The sequence below is a fragment of the Alligator mississippiensis genome, chromosome 16, assembly GCF_030867095.1.
Source record: "Alligator mississippiensis isolate rAllMis1 chromosome 16, rAllMis1, whole genome shotgun sequence".
Classification (NCBI taxonomy): Eukaryota; Metazoa; Chordata; order Crocodylia; family Alligatoridae; genus Alligator; species Alligator mississippiensis.
This window is the reverse complement of record NC_081839.1, coordinates 12,693,183-12,710,732: the sequence shown is the minus strand read 5'-3', so window position 1 is coordinate 12,710,732 and position 17,550 is coordinate 12,693,183. Positions and strand designations below refer to the sequence as shown.

General features: G+C 50.1%; 1 long non-coding RNA gene across 1 annotated transcript in view; it reads left to right on the top strand.

Annotated features, from left to right (window-relative positions):
• The window catches only part of LOC132246423 (uncharacterized), a 30,781-nt gene extending 29,369 nt beyond the window's left edge, over positions 1 to 1,412 (top strand). The window contains exon 4 of the long non-coding RNA XR_009457680.1: positions 1,295 to 1,412. This is a non-coding gene — a long non-coding RNA (uncharacterized LOC132246423). The remainder of the gene's footprint in view (positions 1 to 1,294) is intronic.
• Positions 1,413 to 17,550: the final 16,138 nt, after the last annotated feature.

Sequence of the window (17,550 nt, the reverse complement as noted above, 5' to 3'; positions counted from 1 at the left end):
GGTGGATGCTAGGTGGCCTAATCCATGGCAGTGCCCAGCAGGTGGAAGGAGACCTGGGTCCCTAGTCTCCATAAGCAGTACGTGGGGAGAGCTGGATGTCTCAGAACGGTGCTGCCTAGATCCCAGGGGAAAATGCTCAGCCGCAAGTCGTATAGGGTGTAGGACAAACCACCTTTCCCTTATGCCCCCACTCCAAACCCCCACCCCCATGTCCTAGCCAGCCATTGAAGCTGTTTGTTTTCATGGGGGTGGGGGGAGGGGGTTACAAAAAAGACTGAGATTATGGGTAGGCACAAAGGTACTTCTTAGCTGTTTTGAAAAGAACAAAGGCAGCAGCTGTTCAGGAGTGGGCACAGCCTGCAGTGGTGCACACTGGCTGAACTGCCCTGACTGACACTGAATAATGCAGGGTTAACGCTGTAGTGGTTCTGGTGTATTTGTGCAGATGATCAGGCAGATGTAACAGTTTATTTATTAATACATAAAGTTGCATTGCAAAAGTTTATACTGGGACTCTATAAAATTGATCCAGTTGTGCATGGAATTCCCTCCCAAGTCAGTCCAGAATTAAATGATAGTGTACATGCGTATAATATACAGGCTTAGGTAGAAATGAAGCCTGGGTAATTTCAACCCAGAAGACTTAGATTTCAGTAAGTGATCCAAAAACAAAAAAACAAAAAAAGAAAGAAAGAAAGAAAGAAAAAGAAAAATGCATAGGCAATCTAACCTGAAAAGTTCCCCAACTAAGACTATTAATATTGGACCTACTTCTCTGCTTTTCTTCAACTGTCTTATCAATATGCAAAGGATTTAAATGTTTCTAAATGTTGGGTATGTCCCCACTTGACTCCTAGTACAATGACAGGGGTGCCCATGATCGCTTTCTCCCTTAATTGGACGACGTTTGTGATATGTATGTTAAAACAGTGAAAAGGTTAAAAGAAAGAAAAATTAGAAGTTAAAAGGCTCATGGCTATAAATATCTAATATGTTGGGCCAAAAAGGCCCAAAAGGGGGAAAGTGGAAATAAGTTTAACCAGGCCTCTTCCTTGACTAAGAGGAGAGAGAAAGAGAAGAAAAAAGGTGCTGATGCTGATGCTATGTGTTTTAACATGTTCTAAGATAAGGAGAAACCTTCATGCCTTGTTTTGTCTGTGTGCAGATGTTAACCTCCTCCTTTCCGCCGAACCAGAAGCTGAGAACTGTTCCCAAAACATAGTGTCTTTTTCTAAATAAGTAAACTGCTTACGTGTGACAAACAAATGATCAACATCTTTCTGTTTCTCCCCAGGTTGCTTTGCCTGAACCCTGCATCTTTTCTCGCTGTCTAAAGTATAAATACGCTTGTAAATTTGTAGAGGTCAGAGTTCCTTTGAGAACTCTCCCTGTGATCACTTGTATAGTTTTAAATAAACCTAGATGACTCTGCCAATACTAATACAACCACAACACGAAGTTTGATTTCTTCCACACCAGTTAAAGTAGCGCCTGATGAACATCCAAGTCGCTAAGAGGGAGCTGCCCGAGTAAAGGACGGGGATGTGGTACATGGGAGGTCCCTTGAAGGGGCCAGCAGTGGGATGACCCAGTCTCTCCCCGTGATGCCCTGCAGGTGCGGTTTGTGCTGGTGGGTAGTTGTAGTTCTCCCTGCAAGCTGTGAGCTTGTGAGTTGCTGAATCCTGTTCCTAATAAAGATCAAGCTGTTTGTGCCCCCCGGTCTCAGCCGAATGTTCACTCGTGGACAGACCCCAAAGGCATGGGGGTCTGAGTGAGTGCCTCATCCCTGGGACCCATGCCATAGAGCAAGCACTATCGTTGGGCCCATCCCTGGCACTTGGTCTCATGTGAGGAGCCATGTGTCCTGTTAGCGATTCGGTTCCCAGCCCCACCCCACCGGGCAGTGATCAGAGGGGGCTACTGTTTAACCGGGACCCCCTGCACCAGGGCGGTCACTGCTGTGACCCTCCAGCCAGGGCGGTCACTGCTTGGGCCACACGGACAAGGACAGACAATGCACCCAAAGAGTTCAGGGGCTCAGGTCATCTGGGCGGGAGCACCCCCAGGCCAGGCCAGGCCCAAGGTGCCCACAGCCCCCGCACTCAGCACCTTGCCTGGGTGGGAGGGAGACCCCTGGTTGCCATGGCAAAAGAGCAGTTGTGCCCAGTGACATCACAATGCCCAGCCTCACTCTCAGGTACCGGCTTGCCCACTGCTCTCCCGCGCTTCGCCTGCAGCACTTGCCCTTCTGCGTCCTCGTGCCTCATCTCTGTTGGTTAGTTAGTTCCTTACTTTAGCAGTTTGTTGGGTAGTTTGTTAGTTCTTTAGGTAGTTTCTCAGTTCGTTAACCAGTTAGATTGTTAGTTTGTTAGCTAGGTAGTCTTAGTTCATTAGGTAGGTAGTTTGTTAGTTGATAGGTTGTTAGTTAGTTCGTTAGTTCAATAGTTAGTTATTTCATTAGTTCGTTAGTTAGTTGTTTGTTTCTTAGTTAGATTAGTAGTTCCTTAGGCATTAGTTAGGTAGTTAGGTTTAGTCCATCCTCCTATCCGGGCTTCAGAGGCGAGCACCACTTGCAGACATGAGTGCCCTTTCTCACTCAGCCATGGGGGCGGCCCTGGGGACATGGCACGGGTCCGTCCCGGGGACTTTTGGGAGATGTGACAAGCTGTGAGCAGGGGCTGAGGGTGGGCAAGGGCCCAGCACTCGGCCCCATGCCTCATCCCTGCTCTCGGCAGTCCGGCTTCACTTTCCCTCCTTCAGCTCAGGGCTGTGTTTCTTTGCAGGTGCTCCGGCGGGAGAAGCTGCCCCCCGTGCTCCTGCGCTCCAGCAACCTGGGTTAGACCTGGGCACATGCCCCGCCACGGGAGCAAGAAGGGCTGGGCAGCACGAGAGTCCACAGGGCTGTGTGGCTTCCCCTCCCAGCAGGGTTTGGCTGGCAGGCTAAGCCCACGCTGTCCATGGTGCAATCTGGACAGCCCCCGCCCTGTGCCACCCCTCCCCCCCCAGCTGTCACCCCCTGCTCTTCACCAGCAAGTTCCCTAGGGAAGGGGAACGGGACTGGCCCCCATGGGCTCCTCACGCGGGGCCAGGTCCTGGCCCTGCAGCCCCTGCCCATGCCCCAGCCCTGGGAGCCTTCCTCCTGGCAATGGCCCTGCTGCCCTCTGCTCCCTTGCAAGGTAGCGCTCATACGAGCTCTGGGATCCCCATCCTAAAAGTGGTGCTCAGTGCCACCCAGCCTGACGCTCAGGCCTCATGTCCTCTCAGCACCAGATACCAGCCTGGGCGCAGACAGGTGGGCCAAAAGAAAACTGCCCCCCATTAAGGGGTCTCCATTTGTCCCCTCTGTTGGACAAGTGCAGGAGGGGAGGGACCCTGCACCCGGTGAGTTTGGGACTGGTGTGAGCAGTGGAGGGACTTGCATGGTTGCATGGGGAGGGGACAAGGTCCTGCTCCCCAGATGGACTCCCACCTGACACCCATGGAGGAAAGCCCTGCCCATGTGGCACGCAGGACTCCTGGCAGGTGCCCCCACGTGTTGTGGCCCAGAGGGGCTGGTTGCCCTGCGCGCTGCAGCTGCGTGGGCCCAGCTGACGGGCGGCCCCTTGTCTCCTCACAGGGCCGGGAGCCGTGCGGGTGGCAAACGAGGTGAGGGGCCAGACGTGGCCGCACCCCCCCCCGCTGCCGTGAGTCTTTCCCCTTCCCAGGAAGTGGGACCAGCAGCTGTGAGGGTGGGGGTCTCTCCCCAGGTGCCCCGTGCCCCTCCCAGCCCCATGCAGCACATGGAACCCTGGGGGAAAGTCTCTGTTTCCCACCAACTCCAGGGGCCCTCCAAGACTAAGGGAAGGTCGTGGGCTCATGCCCCGATCGCAGGGACAGTCCTTCCCGAATCCAAATGTCTGGGGGTACCTGGGGCTGGGAGGTGGGGACTCACCTGGGACAGGGGATAACAACCAACCCCTGGGATCCCCGGGCCCAGCTCTAGGAGCCCTGCCCAGCCCCGGGGGGCTGCCAACCCTGCATCACGGGGAGATGGGACCTTGCTGCCCAAGGGAGCCCATCGCCCCAGACGCTCTTTCTTTCTCCAGGAGGGCAAACCCCGCGGCGGGTACTGCCAGCAGCAGGTGAACTGGTCCCAGCGGGGCTGGGGGCTGTGAGAAGACCAAGTGCGCTGGCTGATGGCTGTACCGAGGTATGGACCAGAGGGACAAGCCTGGGGCTGGGCTGCGGGATGGAGGGCAAAGGCAGGGCCAGAGGGACAGATAGGGCAAGAGGTGGCTCCGTGCACAGACAGACAGGCAGTGGCGTGAGGCCGCTCTAACCCACACGGTCCCGTTTCCTGCAGCTGGAGCTGAAGGCACTCAGGGCCCGCCTGGCTCAACAGGAGCAGGAAGCAGCAGTCCTCCTGTCCCGGTAGGTGTGGGGTTGCGGGGCACCGGGCTGTTCCTGCGGTGCGGCGCACGGCTCGGGGGTGAAGCCCAGGGCCTGTCCCTGCTTCTGCGCAAGTCTCTCTTTGGGGAAGGGCTGTTTTGTGGGATGGCGCCATCAGTCTCCCAGAGCCCACAAATGTGCTTTGTCCCCACAGTGCTCAGCAAAGGAAGAGCAGCTCCTGGGGGGAGGCCTGGGCATGGGGTGGTGGCAGTGGCTGGAGCCTGGGGCTTGGGGTGAATGGGAGGTGACCAGTGTCTCTGCCTCCCACCTGCAGGGCTGACACTGTGGCAGAGGGGAGGAGGAGAAGGTTGGGGGCAGCAAGGAGGTGAGTTTCCCCCCTGCACCCCACCCAGACCCAGGCCTGAGGGGCTGCCCCTCCACCAGCCCACATGATGATCGGGTGCCCCCCATCTCCAGGCCACTCAGGATGACCCCTGCCACACCTCTGCCAGGGCCCTAGTGCCCTGCATGGACCAGCTATCTCCTGGGTTGGCCCCTCATTGCCCACCTCTGGGCCTGAGGACCCTGTTGCCAGGGGTTCATCCCAGGAATCAGAGCTTCTGGCCCAGGCCAGGCCTGCTGGGACAGAAAGCCCCACTGAGCCATGTGAGAACTACGTTCTGCTCCCTGCTGGGGAGATGCTCCTTTACCCCATGGTTGTTCCCAGGGGTGAGCGGAAGGACCCCACACTGAGCGTGCCCTGACATTGCCCTTCTCCCACAGGTTCCAGCTCGCCTGGCTGCTCCCGTGCTGCTTCACCCTGATGAGGTGGATCCCTGCACTCCTCCCCTCTCCATCCACCCCCGTCGTCCCCTCTCTTCGTCCTCCCCTTCCCGATCTGCCGGGATAGGTCCACGGGATGACAGCGTTGGTGCCTCTGCCTGTCTGAGCATATAAGTGGCTTCTCACTAATTGTAGTTTTCTGTAGCCTCTTCTCTTGTGTCCTTGCCTTGGGCCTGCGCACTCCAACAGACGGGCTTGGCAGTCCGTATGTTGAGATTGCCCCCTCACTCTCATGTAACCTTGTCACAGGCCCCCGACCGACTCACCTCGGCACTGCCACTAAGGTGGCCCGGCGACATTCAAGCATCCAGTGTCACGGCAAACAGTGGAGCCTCGCCCACTGGCTAAGGGCTTGGCTGCAACAGGTGAAAAGTGGGCTTGCAGAAGGAGGCACCCCCGGGAGCTTCTACTGGGACACTGTCAACTTGTTAGATGCTCTCCTCCCAGCTAGGAGGGATCTGGTGGTTTTCCCCAAGGCCAGCATGCCCAGGGAAGCACTTCACACCCATCTGGCTTCTGCAGCATCGTTGCCTTACTTGGCTGGCCAGTATGAGCCATTTAACTTCCATTACCTGTTGAGCTGTGAAGTTGAATATAAAAGGCAGAAGCACAATGCTTTGGGTCTCAAGTCTCACCAGACACCTAAGAGAGAAGAAAAGACAAGATTGTCATGCCGACGTGTCACCAGGGGTAATGACAAGACCCAGGTCAGTCTGAACCTTACTGCCGGCTAAACTTTTCTGTCTGGTAAAGGATCCAATTTTGTGTCTGGTAACGTACGTTTTATTCAGGGAGAAACTGTTTGAAGCACCTTCATCCAACAGCACATCGGGCTTGTAGTTAATTAGCTAAGGCGGTGTGGGGGAGGAGGTCTGGCTGACTGAATGAATGCGCACGTGTATGTATTTAGAAATATGAGCCACTGACCAGGTCTGAGACTACGGTTGGGTTCAGCTGCCCCAATTCTGCCTGACAGGGCAGTTTTGAAAGCAAGGCGGCCCAACTGGAACCTCGTGACCCAGTGGACAGGGCTTCCCAGTGATTTGGTCTTTTTCTATCTGGCTATTGAATGAATGTGTGTGTGTGTATTTAGAAAAATGAGCTACTGACCAGGTCTGGGACTATAGCTGGGTCTAGCCGCCCGGATTCTGCCTACCAAGGTAGCATCGAAAGCAAGGGGCCCAGCTGGAACCTCGTGACCCAGTGGACAGGGCGTCTGAGTGATTCTGTCTTTTCCAAACCCCTTGTCCCAGTAGCTTCTGCCGAGAGCAGGAGTGAAAGGATTCCTCTTGTGTTTCCCTCCCCATTTCCATTTTATGAGCCGGTATCGGGTCAGAAGCCTTTTGTCTGGGTGGTGAAAAACTGCAGGGCAAGGCACTGAGTGCCCCGGACATCCTAAATAAGCCTATCCTATGTCTCCCTGTGTGACTGAAAATGGGAACAAGGCAGTCTAAACAAGTTCCCGTCCCCCATAAGGGGACTCCGGCGTACTTCATGTACACACACTATTCTCCCGAGGCTTGCAAGTACCTGGATAAGTGGAACTGGGATACTAGGGATGATCCCGTGAAGCATTTTCCACAGGAAGGAACATTTGATCACCATAAAATAGTGCACTTAAGAGGGGCTTTAGAGTCCCGTGGATCCAAAACACCACAAAACCAGTGGGACATGTACTTCTATTGGTATGATGAAATGTCCAAAAGGCGGACAGAATCTCAAACTAGAAGTCTAAAAGACTCTCAAGAAAAATTAAAACAGCAGTTAAAAGCTGTTCGGGAGAAACTGGCTGCTCCCCCAAATTACACGCCGGCCACCGCTCGGATGTATCCAGCATTGCCCAGGGCGCCCCCACCCCCGGAGCCAGCAGAGGATATCCTTGAGCTTTGTTCGAACCCTGCTCTCCTGGGAATCCCACATCAGCAACAACCGGTTCAACATCAGGCTGCAGCCCAGGTCCAAGAAGCCTTACCTCAAGCACCAGATGTTCCCTGTTACAACCTCAAACTTGGAGAGTGGGTCTACGTAAAGGTCTATCAACGGAAAAACGCACTTCAACCCAGATGGAAGGGACCTTTCCAGGTACTTCTGACCACTAATTCTGCTGTTCGTTGCCAAGGTCACCAAACGTGGACTCACGCCTCGCACTGCAAGAAGGTATCACCTCCATTGGACCCCGAAGCAGCTGAATTGCAACCCAGGTTGGGACGTGTCCCTGAGGCCAAGGACAAAGACCCTCAGGACCTCATTCAGGCAAGTGAGGAGCATCAGGGTGCAAGTGCTAGTAACCTCTCCCCTGAACCCAACACCTCAGCCCAGCCGGATTCATCAGTTGAAGAACAAAGATATCATCTCCGGCCTTGAAGAAAGTAAATGCTCCCACTCGGAAGATCACCACCTTGATCAAGACCAAGAGCCGACGTTCTCAGTCCTTTAGGTAACCTGAGCCCAGAGGACGAGGAAAGACTTTGGCTGCCATCCTGGGTTTGGCTGGTAGTGTTCTTTTTCTTACTGGTGCTGGTTATGTTTGTTGTTGAAATTCTTTGTCCCTCCTGTCTCTAAAAATGGCGATGATATCCTTATACATCACACTTGGGTATCTTAGTATCACCCAAGTGGGGTGGGAGAAAAATTTGTACTTGCAGATCTCCCTTACGGTGGCTCAAGCTGGAAATAAAAGTGACTGCTGGATATGCTCTCACAGCCCAGCGCACCTACACCAAGGAATCCCAATGATCGGAGTACCCATATCCCTCCAGCAATGGGGAAAAATAAACAGCAGCTTCGTTAGACACTACTCATTAGCTGCCCATCGGTCCGCTCCTAAGGAAAGGAGGGCCGCCCCTGCTAACTGGATAATCTCCCCAAGAGTAGAGGCACCTTTCTGTTACAGATCCAACAACACGGCAGCTTATAATAAAGCCACACCTGTAGGACACTACCCTCATTGCCCTGATGCGCTTGACACTAGTGATAGTGGATGTTTATGTTGCAAATATGTTGCAAATAATGTATCGCAATAGTTATATCATATCCCACGAAGTCATCAAAAAATTACTGGATGCACTTGTGATTGTCTTGCTGAGTTTTAGGCCCTTGTTAAGTGACCAAATTTCCTGTGAGTTTTTCAACCTTCTGACTCTTAAACAATATGAGTTAGTGACCATGGGCCCCTGCAAAACCAGGAAGCTGTTTATGTATCACCTGCCAGGAAAAGGGAAAACAATTGTGACCCTGAAGATCATTGAGAAGTTAAGGAATGTGTTTCTGTGAGAAATGGAGGAAATTCTCTACATTTGTGAGAATCAGCCCCTGAGAGAATTGGTGATATAAGCATTACAGATGTCCCTCCAAACTTCTTTAGATACTTTATCTCCTCAATTCTGAGTTTTTATTCTCCATTTAGCATGAAAAAAAGCCCCTTGTCTTGGAACCAAGTATGAGGGTTGTGGGGGGCCAAGTGACTGCTGCAGCTTGGGGACACAAACTGGATCCACCCTGTACACTGATCCTACCCCAACTGTCCAACCACATGGGGCTAAAAGGTTGGTCATGACTTATCTAACCCATTTTTGTCCTTAAGTTACTCTCAACCACAAGGTCGCTGGCCAACAACCAAGTGCCTCGACATTCAATACAGAAGGTTTGTCTCTGCAACCAGAGATGAAGGTGTCTCTACAGGGATTTATGGCTCAAATGCCTCTTTCAAGCTGTCACACGACATTGTTTTCTGCATTGTATGAATGTAATTAAAGAAATAAAATTAGTTACAGTGCACAGCAGTGGCTGTCTCTCTCTTCATCAGAGATCACTGAACTGAGCTCCTGCTGCTGGGCTTATACAGTACATGCTGCTGAGAACTGCAGCCAAGGACTAGCATGCCTGTTCCACTGATGTGAACTTCAGGTGCATGAACTGCTGCTCAAACAGCACAGAGATCAAATAAGTTGAGCACATCTGATCTCTGTGAATAGCAATGCTAGGGAGGGTTAGATTTGTGTTTACTTCATCAGCTTGTGAAACACCAGAAGTTGGGCTCTGTATTTAATGTCTGTTTTAGCAAGACTGCTACAATGAATGGAGAAGCATCGGGGCTCGTCCAGCCGTACGAACAGCCTCCCACTCCTCCAAAGCTGCTGCCTGATGGTAGAGGCCTGACTCACAGTGCTGAAGGCTAAATGTGCTACTGTATTCAGTGATCTGTTCTCTTCCTGAATGGCAGCCACAGATTTAAGACCCACTGCACCCATTATTCAGTTGCATAATATATTTTCCCCCTTCTGACTCGGTCATGACAGCTTATGCCCAGCTTGCCCTCCCCAGGCAAGAGGCAGAATGAATTTATTCATTCTCTGGTGCCTGACCCTTTTAATATTAGAATACTACCTTGTGAGTGCCTGTGGTGAAGGGCAGGACTATGCGGAGTAGCAGAGTGCTTCCTCTTGGCCTAACTGCAATTAAGATGTCACTGATACTTAAAGCAAGACATGCTCTGGAGAATACACAAATAGGATGGCGCAGGCTATAAAGACGGAGCTTGTAATGAAATTCAATTGAGTTGAGAACAAGAGGGCACCATGAAAGCCCTTTAGAAGAGGAACTGGTGTATTTTATAATGCTCTCGGACACCTAAGGAACTGACAGGGCTCTTCAATCCTCCTCCCCTGCTTCCCAGTGAGAGAAATAGTCCTATCGATCTACAATGGGAATCTAAGTTGTGTGGTAGCATTCTTTAGTAAAGGAAGAACCTGGCTGTGAACTGGCACAGAAGTAACAATGGCTGCTGAGGGTCCCAGTAATCTATGAATCTCTTCAGGTCCCAGTAGCGGGCACTCAGCACAAAGGGAATGAATACCCAAGGTCTTGCCAACTGCTGAGACCACAAATGTTTTTTGTTACTGTACATCATTTGAAATGGAAGAAAGAGTACATTCCTTACCAAACTGTCTAACCCTCCGCCAAGGAGGTCCACAGCACCCATCTACCTGGAGGACACTTGGGGTACATTCACTGGGGGGCCCAGGTCAAGGTTCAGAAGATCACCCAGAAGGTCACCTTGAGATGGGATAACCTGAGGCTGCTCCAAGTTGGTAGTGCCAGTGGTTTCCACAGGGCTGTCTCCTGCGTCAGTGCTGTGGGCAGACAGAAAAATAAATAAGGGAGAATATTTACTCACTTTTGTTGCAGCCTTTGGAGCTCCAGAGAAGAGAAACTGCAGAACAAAGACCCATGAATGACAGCCAAAAGTACAAATGACCCACAAGCAGCGATGTGGTACAGCTCCAAGCAATGGTGTTTTGTTTGTTTGGCAACTGACCAAAACACGTGATTTATGATCACCATTTGGAGGCAACAAGTAATGGGAATTGGTGGTTAGTGTTTATTGCTTAAAGTGTCCCTGGGTTAGCCGAATTATCTCCTTAGCCAACACACATGGGACATACCAAGTTATTCAACTGTCTTTTCTTCCTTCTAGCAATCGCAACAGTCTGAAGCTTCAGACACAAGGCACAAATGGGAAAAGGACAAATTTCTTTCTCTAGAAATTAGCTTTCTTGCTAAAGCATGAAATATAACTTGCCCTATGCCAGCATCTAACTTTCACTTGTTGTGAAGTATTCTAGACCTTTTTTTAAACCCAGCTAGCATTATTTCAACGTAAGGACACACACACACACAAGATGCACACACACACGACGGGTGGACTGCAAATGCCATAGTGGCCACTCAAATTCCTGTGCATCATTACAATATTTTTATATTCAGAGAAGCTATACAATTTTAGATTCACTTTATGCTTCTCCTACCCCCACATTCCCAACTGTCTGCAGTAAGAGAGCAAGTTATTTTCACGCAGTATTACTGCACATGCATCAGGGGTTTGTAAGGAAGTTCTCCTGGAATTAATATTCTGATAAGGTGTTTTAAAATGGGAACATTCCTGTAGGGATCCCACCCTACTAATTTGTGAGTAGCCTTGATCCTCCTTCCTGATACTGCCACGATTTGTCTGAAGATACCTTTGGAAACTGCATACGTGCTGTTGGTCACTTTGGTGAATGAAGAAAAGGATATAAGAAAAAGATTAACGGAATGAAATTTAGTCCCTTAATAGTGTTAATGCTGACTTTTTTTCATGCTTCCACCTTTAGTAGCAGGGCTTTTACATACTGAATATGCTGAAATGCTCACTTGGAAGCAATTTCCCTGATCGAGCTCAATCCCCATTAAGAGCAAAACGTGTGACCTGGATGATTTTTATGAACAATGGACATGAGTAAAATTGTATTACAGCAATGCCAAAGGGTCAAACCCCTTCCTTTAGTCTCCTTCCTCCTGTATACGATGACACTTTAATGTTCCACCTCTCCTTTACTTATACAGCCTTTCTCTTCTCTAATGGAGATGCACAATCACTTTTCTTCAAAGACTGTGTGTGTGTTTTTCGTTTTTTGTTTTGTTTTTTTTTTAAACTGTAGCGGCCCCCAAGGCCAATGAGAAATCTGCATGACAGCTTTCAAAAGAATAAAAAGAATCGTGAATGGCCATATATTAAGAATACAGACATGCTATCATGTTTCCCTTCTTTTATTGCCCTGGGAGAACAAGGAAAGGGAGAATGTTTCAATCCCTGTTCACCAGCAGATCTTCTCTTGAATTAATATATTTGGGCTTTCCCAGAACATCAGCACAGCTCCCAGAATCCTTAAGCCAAAGTTAAATCGGTTGCCTCTCTAAATTCCCCAGCTTTGGCTGCTCCCAGAACACCAGCAGCAAAAACTTGTTGGAAGACAAGTAGCTGCTGGTGGCTGCAAACCAAGGACTGAGATACAAACATCCTAAGAGAAGAGCAAGCATGGTATTTAAAGATAATATCACTCTAAAGAAAAATCCCCACAAGCAAAAAAAGGGTCTGACCTTCCACTGCTGATAGGCAAAACGCTGGCTTTCAACCTACTCCCCTGACTCTTGGGATTTCATCACAGAACCCCAAAAAGGTACCACTAATTCATGACAACTGGTGTGCCTGAATAGAAAGAGCAGAGCACCTGGAAGCAGCTCATGTGGCTGAGCAGCCCATGTGGCTGAGAACTGCTTATCAGCTGAGAACTGGAGCAGTTACAGGCCAATATATTACCTTTAGAGGACAATGCATAGGAGAAAGTTCACACTGCCAACACAACTATGAGTAATTTCTTGCAGGATTATGCCCACAAGTTCAACACTTAACCCTTCCATTTTAATTATACCATTCGTATGGTGGGGGGGAGGGGGGGAAGGGGTGGAACAAATAAGTTAAGCAAGCACTTATCCCAAGAATCTGCCCCCGAAAAGTTTCATCTCCTCAGAACAAAAGAAATTAAGATCCCACCCAAGTTTTTTAAAAAAATCACTGTCTTCCACTGGCAGTTTTAGCTTGATCCAAGTGAACAGGCGTGCAAGTATTGCTGGCATCCGGAAGATGCAAGTCAATGTCCTTGCGCAGAGCAAGAGGACACGCAATGAGTGATTTCAGTCTCCCCGCAACACTGCCCCTGAGGAGTAGTATTGTGAATATGAAATTGAAAGCCATAATTGGGCTTACTGCAATACTGCTGCAAAGAAGGCCCTCCCCTGAAGCCTGATCAACATGTCCTTTTATCAGGCAGTAAGGCTGATAATCACAATAATGACATCTCTTTATTAAGCTGAGCTCATGTAGAAGACATCTGATTTGCCAATGAATAGCACCATTTGCCTTTAATTTACAACGAGCACAGGAGCACAGCACTGAAAGTTCATACTCTCTCCAAAGTACTGTTTGCTGTTCCCCTGGTTGCTTCTTCCTATTGTTGCGGATTGAGGTATAGAGGATATTGGCCCAGCTAACAGATGATTAAGTAACATGTGATATGAGAGCAGTGCAGTGATATAAGCAATAGCTATACGGTACTTGGAAAATCAAAGGGAGTCCGTTGGCTATCTGGACAGCATCTGCCAGTGTTGAATCCCTAAGCTCTGTGCTCTAGAAGTGGTGAAGAACTCATCTGAGCTAGTAAAAACCTGAGATACCAGCTTTGACCTGAAATAACAATGAACAGGAGAGCTAGTTGGCCAAGCCTGAGATGGAGATTTGGTCTCACCTTTGGCCTGAGCTAGCCCATTCTGCTCTTGGCCCCTGAGCAGGACACAGTTCTTCTGTTTCCATTGCACTACGCTGCAGAAGCCCCAGAAGTCCTGACTGTAACTTGAGGTTGCAGGCCTTTGGTCAATGCAGCCAGACTACGTTTCAGACAGAGGAAAAGCTACTAAACTTCATAATGCTCCAAAGCCATGGAAAGTGTTTTAGCCATCAGGAGTATTTGTATCTATGGAAGAGAGATATGAGGAGACAGCAAAGGCACAACTGTCTATACCGATTTGCAAGAGGATAGCAAAACGATCAAACAAACAATAAACCAACAGTGGTTCAAGAACGACTTCCCAGGGTTTCTGGTACACATTACATTGACACTATACCTTCAACTGGAAAAAGAGCTGCAACTGTAACTGATGCACTTAGCAAGTAGTATAACTCACCTGAAGAAGGAACCATGGAACGGAATGAAATACTGTAACATGGGGCTGTCCAACTTCTAAGCCACTGAATGCCACACCAATGGGGGCTGCACACTGTGCGGGCTACAGCAGCAGGCAAGCCACGGATGGACAACTGGGCTGCACAGGCATGCACCACGAGGCCCCCAACTGCTCTGTGCATCCCTCCCCCAAGCTGCTACACCGTAGAGGCACAATTCCTTTATATATTGCTGCAACACATGCACTCATGGGCACTTCCCCAGCATCACTGCACCAAAAGCCACCTCACATACCACAGGGAATACAATGCTTCCCCCCTCGACCTCCCATTCCCCTCTCCCCTTGCACAGCCCAGCCTGACTATCAGCTCCCCATGCAGTGCTGCACTGCACTGCCTTCTGAAGCAAGAGCAGGAGGAGGGAGAGCCCAGAGACTTTGGCTGCTAGGAGCAGCTGCCTGGTTTGAGCCTGAAGACTGCAATTTAACCTCTCACAGGCTGCACACAGCCTGTGGACTGCCAGTTGAACAGAACCGCTATCAAACAAGGATTCCAGTACACTGTGCACTTACTATTTGATTTCAGATCACAAGCTTATTTCCCAGTCTGCTCTTTGGTTTGTATTTTTTGTCTTTAGAGAAAATTTGTAACATATACAGAACAAACCAAAACCTTTCTATTTTCACAGCATTATTTAAGCTTTAACTTATCTTAGTTTTACTCCAGGCCAAACTTCAAAGACCTGACCTAGCACTTTTTCTACCTGTTCTGTTTTTGAAAAGTTAACAAACTTTTCAAAACAAAGCTGGGGGAATTTTTTTACTATTTCTTCCCTAATTCATATTCTCAGAGCAGGGAAGGCCAATAACGTAGCTATTCCTTGCTTACTTGTCATGGTGAATTGGCAAATGCTTGCGGTGGATCCCGTGGCTGCCCTCCACAAAGGCATTGGGTGGTTTGTGGTACACAGAAGCCAATGACCCAATGTGGCAGATGAGCTCATCCAGCAGTGTTGGCTCAATCAGGTCAGTCTCCTCAGAAATCAGTGGCTTTTCTGATAAAACCACTTCTTTGGCAGTCACAGGATCCGTGGAAAGAAGGCGCCAATAGATATAACCACGATCTCGCAGGTCTGGGTTGTCTGAATCCTAAAAGAAAACAGAGTCTCATCCAGGGATTTGAAGCAGGCTTATTTGCTGCAGTCACATTCTTTTTCTTCCAGTAACCTTATTCTGTTTTACTGGAAATGAAACTACAACCTTGAAGACAAGGCTACTGACTGAAGTACTTGTCATAAACAGCAACATCTGAAACAAAAATTAGAGTTTGGCTTCTTGCCCCTCAGCTAAATAGCCAGTCAAAGAGAAAAACATCTAGTTGAATAGAAAAGGGATCGAGTGAGATAATCAAGTACAACAGACCTCAGGGTTTAGAACTCCCTCCACTCCATTCCAAATGTGCTCTTCTAATTGTCCTTATTTAATCCTACCATAAATATAAATAGAGGGATCAAAATGACTTCCTCATTCAGCCACATGCTAGTAGCAGATGCATAATACTGTGCCATGAAAGACAATGACTGAGGATTACAAGGGCACTGGTAGGGCAAGGCACATAAAGCCACAGGATAGGTGGCTAATTTGCTAAGAGTTTGCTTTACATACACTTGTGAAAGGGAGCATAAAAGGTCACACACACACACACTCACTCACTCATTGTTAAAGACATCCTTCAGTCTTTCAGGCCTCCAGCTGTCAGTAACTTCCTTTTTATTGTAGATAATTCTGTACCAGCATGAAAAGCTGTTTTAAAAAAGAGATAAAAGCCTAGCTTCAAAAGGAAAAGAAACAAGAAGCTCCAGTATTTTGGGGGTGTAAGGAATAATTTTATACTGTACATTTAAGCTACCCATGGAAGTAAGGGGGCTGATCACCAGGGATCCAGGTTTCCTGCTTCCCATGCAAAAATGGGAAAAAACTGTGGATTTTCCCTTTTAACAGACAAAGAAGTGGATTTTTCATTTTAATGGAGATACCCACAGATTTTCTACTTTTGCAAAGAGCTCTCTGCAGGCTGGCAGAGTTCCAGCCTGCAAGAGCTTCTTGCAAAAAGTGCGGCAAACTGTCAGCCAAGGGCGGGCAAAATACGTCCTGTGGGCTGGATCTGGCCCATGGAGGGGCTTTGTCCAGCCCCTGGTGGGTCCCTCAGCCCCGCCTGGCCCAGGCACCACCCACCCATGGCATGTACTGCAGCCCCCTGGACACACAGCAGGGCTGGGGTGGCTCTGTGGCTGGACTGCCTTTCTAGGCAGCCCAGGCGGCAGTGGCTCCTTCGGGCAGTCACTGCTGTTGGCCCCAGATCCATGGTATGAGCAAGGAACCAGCAGCACAACTCCAACCCAGCCACTCTGCACCTACTTGGGACTCACCCGCCCAGGATCAGCAGTGGCGGCTGTCAGGCAGGTACTTCCTGCTGCAGCTGCCCAGAGCCTATGCCGGGGTGCCTTGCGTCTCAACTGCTCTGTCACTGCTGCCCCACTGGGCAGCCCAGACGTGGTGCTGAAGATGCAGGGAAACCCAACATGGGCTCCAGGCAGCTGCAGCAGGAAGGATCCAGCAGCAGTGAGGGGGAGGAGCCATTTTTCCCCCACGCTGAGGAAGTTTTTGCCTGGCAGCCGCCACTGCTGAGCCTGGGCACATGAGTCCAGAGCAAGCATGGGGCAGGCTGGATCAGGGCTACAAACATAGGCTCCTACCAGTACAACAGGCCTGGGGCCAGCGGTGGCAGCAGCTGGAAGGAGCCACCGCCACCTGGGCTGTCTAGAGAAGTAGTCCAGGTGTGGAGCCGCCTCAGCCCTGCTGTGTGTCCAGGGGGCAGCAGGATATACCACATGTGGGCGGTGCAGAGCAGGCACGGGGCAGGCTGGGGTCAGGGATGTGTATGTGGATTTCTGGCTGGTCTGCTCCTGCTGGGGTGAGTCCACAGTGGGCGTGGGATGGGCCTGGGACTGTGGGGCTGGGCACACAGACTCCAGGCTGTTGTGGGGCAGATGCTGACCAGCTCACGGGGCTGTGTGCAGGGAGGGGCGGGGGTGCAGCAGGCTTCCATGCACACCCCGCCATACCCAAAAACCCTTCTCCCACAAGCACCACAACCACACCATCTCCCACACACAATCACACATCCCTCCCCAAATGCACCCCTTCCCACCCCACATACCCATACTCAAGTCTAAATGCTTCTCCAGCATTATAGCCAACTGAATGTAACCAGGTTTTATAAGATTTCAAATCTCAAAAGTGTTCACAGGGTTCAGGTGCAGGTGCAGGTGTGCAGGTGCTTCACAGGGCTCAGGGAGTCCATCTCACCCAAACACCCTTGGGAAGCCCACGGTGGCTCCGGTTTGCAGCCCCTTCCTCGGGAGTCAGCTCCTCAGCTCTGCTCAGCAGCCAGGTGCCTCCTACATGGGGAAGAGAAAATCCAGATCAGGCCCCACCCGGCTGCCAAGAGACAAACTCGGCTATTCCTTTTGCTGGGATGGGCCTATGAGGAGGACTGCACTTGGCACTTGCCTATCCTCACCTGAACAAGTTCTTCCTACCATGACCCCAAGTGCTGGGGCAGAGATGAGTGCACAGGTTGGCAGGTACTGCATTCAAAACCAATAAACTGCAGGGACTGGAAAGAGAGAGATACCCCCAGTGACAGTGTCATGTCTTGTGAGAGCCTCGTGGTCCAAAACAGCATCCTGCTTGTGGACTTTGGGCTACTCAAAGATCTGA